Genomic DNA, 7727 nt, shown 5'->3' with positions numbered 1-7727 from the left:
GCAAAGTAGGCAGCGGATTCCATCGTCAATGGTGCCGAGCCGGCAAGCGATTAGGGTTACGACCGCGACTGAACCTCACTCATGATACCAATTTTAGAAATTTAGGGTTTGCGGTCTACCCCCTAATTCCTCTGCGCTTATCCGTGGTGCCACTCACAATTCACATATCTGAGGCTATGGGGTAGGGACCTTCTTATACTGCCTTTTCAAAGAGTCCACCTCTTATACACATAAGATTCCTAGTATTTCCAACTACTTTCCCGGATAGAGTCCAGATCAAATTACCAACCACGATCAAATTTTTCTGTTAACGGATTCTACCCGTTGTGTCCCCGGATCACGCGCTTGTGAGCAACGCGCCATAATAGAGTGTAAATTCCTCCAATTATGTAGATCAACATTAGGGCTGTAATCTAACTATACGATCTAGCTCCTTCCCATCATCAGTGTACCCAGGTAGTCTTTCCAATATATATAGCATATTGTGTTCCACTGAAAATCGACCAGCTTCCTTAAGCATATAGCTTAAGTACATTCCAACAAGTGATAATTCCATGATAATCATGTAAAGTAATTCCATTCATAAATACATTTATAATTTCACAATAAGGTATTCCGGATATTAACAATTCCAATAAATTTGAATATAGTTGTAGGACACATAATTCCAACAATCTAGTCTCTCCTTATCCTTGTCGTCCCAAACAACAATCCATTGCGGGATAAGCTCCTGGTGGTCGTGACCACCTGAAGGTTAGCCGACCGAACTAGGGAATTTCAAATGATGTTGAAAAGACAACGTGCGAACAAGTGACAGTACAATCCTCCAGCGAGGACGTACACATGACAGAGAGTTTGTTATGTTGAAACTCTCACTTAGCTTGTTGGTCGGTCATCCAAATGTGATCATGCACAACGAGGCACAAGTGGAGCTTGCATTTGAGGGGGGTGTTGGCACTCCAAATGGCTTTATTAGTGCAGCTTCTTGGGGAGCCGACTAAATGAGTAGCAAAAACCAATTTGATAGAAAACTTCTCATTGGCTTCCCACGACCACGACTAAGCATTTTAGGAGCCCGTACTAAAGTGGAAGTAGCCCGACCTTTCCCCAAGTGTAATCAATTGCAGAAAAGCTTGAATATGCATGGGCCTCTGATGTCCTTTAACCATGCTGCATTGCACAAGGCTTCCTAGCCCGCATGACCAAGTCCATGCCCCTTCTCAGGCGGCATGAAGATCTTCGTCAAGACCTGCTGGAAATATGCCCTAGAGGCAATAATAAAGATGTTATTATCATATTTTATTGTTCATGATAAATGTTTATTATCCATGCTATAATTGTATGATAAATAACTTAAATACATGTGTGGATATATAAATGAATACTGTGCCCCTAGTGAGCCTCTACTAGACTAGCTCGTTGATTAAAGATGGCTAATTTTTTTTCTAACCATACACATGAATTGTCATTTAATAATGTGATCACATCATTAGGAGAATGATGTGATGGACAGACCAAACCGTAAGCTTAGCATCAGATCATATCACTTAATTTATTTGCTACAACTTTGTTCATGTCAAGTATCTGTTCCTTAGACCATAAGATCATGCCACTCCCGAATACTGAAAGAATACTTTGTGGGTTATCAAACATCACTTCGTAACTGGGTTATCATAAAGGTGCAAACTAATGAGTTAGTCACGGAGATCTTGTATTACAGAATGAGTAAGGGACTTGCCGGTAACGAGATTGAACAAGGTATGGAGATACCGACGATCGAATCTCACGCAAGTAACATATCACGGACAAAGGGAATTGTATACGATATTAACTGAATCCTCGACATCGTGGTTCAAATCGATAAAGATCTTCATTGAATATGTGAGAGTCAATATGGGCATCGAGGTCCCACTATTGATTATTGACCGGAGATGTGTCTCGGTCATGTCTGCATGTTCTCGAACACATAGGATCACACACTTGACATTTGGTAACGGTAGGGTAGTATTGGGATATTAGTAATGGCAAGACCGAATGTTTTTTGAGTCTCAGATGGGATCCGAGGAGCTCCGAATTGGCCTGGAGGTAAAGATTTATATATGGGAAGTCATAATCAGGGTTTCGAAAAAATGTTTGGGATTTTTTGGTATTGTACCAGTAAGGTTCTAGAAGGTTCTGGAGTGGAGCCCACCTACATGGGGGACCCACATGGACGTGGGTAGTGGGGCAAAGCCCCACACCCCTGGTTTAGGAGCACCAAGATCCCCCCTAAATGGAATAAGATCATATCCCGAAGGAATAAGATCAAGATCCCTAAAAAGGGGATAGTGATCGGTGGGGAAGTAAAGGAGGGATTTCCTTCCTCCCCCCCTTTTCCAACGACCCTAGGGGCTTGGAGGGCAAGAAACCATCCCCCCACGCCAATATAAAGGTGGGGAAGCGCAGTGGGCAGCCATGCTTCCACCCCATGGCGCCTATCCCTCTCGTTACTCCTCCTCCTCCGCGTAGCGCTTGGCGAAGCCCTGCTGGTGTTCCGCTGCCACCACACCACCACCACACCGTCGTTGATACGTCTCCAATGTATCTATAATTTTTTATTGTTTCATGCTATTAGATTATCAATATTGGATACTTTATATGCATTTCTATGCTATTTTATATTATTTTTGGGGACTAACCTATTAAACCAGTGCCTTCTCCAGTTGCTGTTTTCTGTTTATTTTGGTTTTCCAGAAAATCGGTACCAAATGGAGTCCAAATGCTACGAAACTTTTGACAATTTTTTCTGGACATAAGAGATCCTAGAAGCTTCGAGAGGAGACCAGTCGACGAACGAGGAGACGACAAGGCAACAGGGCGTGCCTGGGCCTGCTGGCGCGCCCTGGTGGGTTGTCCCCTCCTCGGGACTCCCCCCAGGTGCAACCAGGGCCCGTTGTGTTCCTTCTGGCCCATAAAAAACCATCGTAAATTGGTGTGGCATTTGGACTCCATCTGATCTTGATTTCCCGCGATGTATAAAACATGCAGAAAATAGCAACTGGCACTTGGCACTATGTCAATAGGTTAGTACCAAAAAATGATATAAAATGACTATATAATGATTCTAAAACATCCGAGATTGATAATAAAACAGCATGGAATAATCAAAAATTATAGATACATTGGAGACGTATCAAGCACTAGAGCAATTCTATAGAAAAGAGCTTCGTTGACGGGATGTGAATGTCGCTTACCTAGCCTCACTAGCAACTAATTGAGGACTCTATTTTATTTAAAAACTTTCAGGTTTAAGTATTTTTATTAAAGCAACAAGCAAAATGAAAATAAAATGACATTCCAAGAATAGCACAACTCATGTGAAGAAGCAAGAACTTAGGCTCAACCGATACTAACCGATAATTGTTGAAGAAGAAAGGTGGGATGCCTACCAGGGCATCCCCAAGCTTAGATGCTCGAGACTTCTTGGAATATTAACTTGGGATGCCTTGGGCATCCCCAAGCTTGAGCTTTTGTGTCTCCTTAGTTCCTCTCATATCACGTTTTCCCTAAATCTCAAAAACTTCATCCACACAAAACTCAACAAGAACTCGTGAGATAAGTTAGTATAAACCAATGCAATAACCTTATCATTCTCTACTATAGCAAATCACTAAAATTATTATTCAACATTGCATAATAAATGCCTCTGTATATTTAATGGTCCTATCCTCAAATAGAATCATCGAACAAGCAAACGTGTGCAAACAATGCAACAACAATCTGCCGAAATAGTATAGTCTGTAAAGAATGCAAGATTCATCATACTTCCCTAACTCCAAAAATTATTAGAAAAATACCAAAATTTAGAAAATTTATCAGATCTTATTTTTCAAAAAGTTTCAACAATTTATCATATTTTGACTTTTCTAGGGAATTGTTGCAACATCGATAAACTTTCTGTTTTGAAACAGCAACATGTAGACTTGCAAAATAAGCATGGCAAAGGCTATCATTGCCACTTTTATTGAAATAAAAGATGCAAAACATTATTATAAATAACAGAAATCAAGTCCTAACAAAATAAATTGACGCTCCAAGCAAAACACATATCATGTGACGAATGAAAACATAGCTCTAAGTGAAGTTACCAATAATGTTGGAGACGAAAGAGGGGATGCCTTCCGGGGCATCCCCAAGCTTAGTTGCTTGGTTCTTTCTTGAGTATTACCTTGGGGTGCCTTGGGCATCCCCAAGCTTAGGATCTTGTCACTCATTATTCCCCTCATATCGACATCTCATCCAAAACTTGAAAACTTCAACCACACAAAACTAATGGAACTTCCTGAGATAGGTTAGTATGATAAAGAGCAAACCATTTCACTTTTGGTACTGTCAAAGACAAGATTCATAATTATTTTCACACAATTCCTACTGTAGCATATCATTCTACAATTTATATTGAGCAATGTAAGCCATATAAACTAGGAAACAAACAAACTATACATTGAAAACAGAAACTGCACAAAATAGAACAGTCTGTAGTAATCTGTACTCAAACCATACTTCTGCTACTCCAAAAATTATGAAAAAAATTGGACCACGTGAGAAATTTGTATATTAATTTTCTGCAAAAAGAATCAACTCCAAAGCACTCTTCTGTTAAAATGAGAGTTATTTTCATGAGCGCAAAAGTTTCTGTTTTTCATTAAGATCAAATCAACTATCACCCAACATGATCCCAAAGGCTTTACTTGGCACTTTATTGAAACAAAGACAATAAAAAATGATTTATACAGTATCCTAATCATGTGAACACACAAAAACAGTAGATAAAAGTGTTGGGTTGTCTCCCAACAAGCACTTTTCTTTAATGCCTTTTAGCTAGGCATGATGATTTCAATGATGCTCACATAAAAGATAAGAATTGAAACATGAAAAAGAGCATCATGAATCACATGGCAAGCACATTTAAGCCTAACCCACTTCCAATGCATAGGGATTTTGTGAGCAAATAATTCATGGGAACAAGAATCAACTAGCATAGGAAGGCAAAACAAGCATAACTTCAAAACTTTCAACACATAGAGAGGAAACTTCATATTATTGAGATTCCTACAAGAAAATGTTCCTCTCTCATAGTAATTTTCAGTAGTATCATGAATGAATTCAACAATATAACCATCACATAAAGCATTCTTTTCATGATCCACGAGCATAGAAATTTTATTACTCTCCACATAAGCAAATTTATTCTCATCAATAGTAGTGGGAGCAAACTCAACAAAATAACTATCATGAGAGTGAAAATTAAAATCATGATGACAAGTTTCATGGTTATCATTATTCTTTATAGCATACATGTCATCACCATAATCATCATAAATAGGAGGCATGCTATCATCATAATAATTTATCTCATCAAAACTTGGGGGACTAAAAATATCATATTCATCAAATATATCATCCCCAAGCTTATGGCTTTGCATATCATTAGCATCATGGATATTCAAAGAATTCATACTAACAACATTGCAATCCTGCTCATCATTCAAATATTTTGTGCCAAACATTTTATTGACTTCTTCTTCTAACAACTGAGCACAATTTTCCGAACCATTATTTTCATGAAATATATTATAAAGATGATCAATAATATGATGCAACCTCAATTCCATTTTTTATGTAGTTTTCTTTTATAAACCAAACTAATAATAAAAAAAGAAACTAAAAGATTCGATTGCAAGATCTAAAGATGTACCTTCAAGCACTCACCTCCCCGGCAACGGCGCCAGAAAAGAGCTTGATGTCTACTATGCAAATTTATTCTTATAGACACGGGTTGGGCCTCCAAGCGCAGACTTCTTTAGGACAGTAGCAATTTTCCCTCAAGTGGATGACCTAAGGTTTATCAATCCGTGAGAGGTGTAGGATGAATATGGTCTCTCTCAAACGACCCTGCAACCAAATACAAGAAATCTCTTGTGTCCCCAACACACCCAATACAATGGCAAATTGTATAGGTGCACTAGTTCGGCGAAGAGATGGTGATAAAAGTGTAATATGGATGGTAGAAATATATTTTTATAATCTGAATAAATAAAAACAGCAAGGTAAAAAATAGTAAACGGGCACAAAAACGGTATTGCAATGATGGAAAATGAGGCCTAGGGTGCATACTTTCACTAGTGCAATCTCTCAACAATGCTAACATAGTTGGATCATATAACCATCCCTAAACGTGCGATGAAGAATCACTCCAAAGTTCCTATCTAGCGGAGAACATAAGAATAAATCGTTTGTAGGGTACGAAACCACCTCAAAGTTATTCTTTCCATTCGATCTATTCAAGTGTTCGTACTAAAATAACATAAAGCTATTCTTTCCATTCGATCTATCCTAGAGTTCGTACTAAAATAACACCAAAGCAAATTCATGTTCATAATAATCAATCCAACACAAAGAACTTCAAAGAGTGCCCCAAGATTTCTACCAGATAAACAAAGACAAGAACGTGCATCAACCCATATGCATAGATTACCCCAATGTCACCTCGGGAATCCACGAGTTCAGTGCCAAAACATATATCAAGTGAATCAATACGATACCCCATTGTCACCACGAGTATTCAATTGCAAGACATATATCAAGTGTTCTCAAATCCATAAAAGTATTCAATCCGATAACAATGAAATCTCAAAGGGAAAAACTCAATTCATCACAACAAGATAGAGAGGGGAAAACACCATATGATCCGACTATATTAACAAAGCCTGCGATACATCAAGATCGTGACATCTCAAGAACACGAAAGAGAGATATTAAACACATAGCTACTGGTACAAACCCTCAGCCCCGAGGGTGGACTACTCCCTCCTCATGGTGGTGGACGTTGGGATGATGAAAATGGCCACCTGTGATGATTCCCCCTCCGGTAGGGTGCCGAAATGGGGTCTAGATTGGATCTCGTGGATACAGAGGCCTTGCGGCGGCGGAACTTTTGATCTAGGGCTACCCCGAAGGATTTTGGAATATTTTAGAATTTATAGGGCGAAGAGGCGGTTCAGAGGGCGCCCGAGGTGGGCAGCACCCACCAGGGCGCCTAGGCCTCCTGACGCGCCCTGGTGGGTGCTGCTCCCCTCGAGCAGCCCCCCAGGTGCTTCCTTGGCCCACTAGCTTTCCTCTGGTCCATAAAAAATCTCCAAAAAGTTATGCGGTGTTTGGACTCCGTTTGATATTGATTTCCTATGATGTAAAAAGCAAGCAAAAAACAGCAACTGGCGTTGGGCACTGGGTCAATAGGTTAGTCCCAAAAAATTGTCACACCCTAGCTAGTTCATGCATTAGAGTGTTGCATCATGTCTATCCTTCATCAAAAACTTGAAATGGGGATGACAGAACCCCCAGCCCCCCTGAAACCAACTAGGGTTTACTAAAAATAATTTCAATGAATCTGAAATATCCTTCTAAAATGTCCATCATTTTTGTCTTGGTCCAGTACCTCTGCCAAAATTGGTTCACATTTTTCTAGGACACCTAAGGTCACTGGATTAAATCATTACCTATTTGCATTTGGGCATTTAAATGCTATAAAATAATTCAAATGCCCAAATAATTTTGGATTTAAGTGAGAGCTGTTAGGAATAATCCCAACAGAGCCCACAACTATTTTCAGGATTTATGGAAACGTTTTAGTATTTGAAATAAAGCCCAACAGTTACAGAAAAATAGAAAAACAAGTAAAATGAAGA

This window comes from Triticum dicoccoides, chromosome 3B (genome assembly GCF_002162155.2).
Source record: "Triticum dicoccoides isolate Atlit2015 ecotype Zavitan chromosome 3B, WEW_v2.0, whole genome shotgun sequence".
NCBI lineage: Eukaryota > Viridiplantae > Streptophyta > Magnoliopsida > Poales > Poaceae > Triticum > Triticum dicoccoides.
This window is presented reverse-complemented; position numbering follows the sequence as displayed.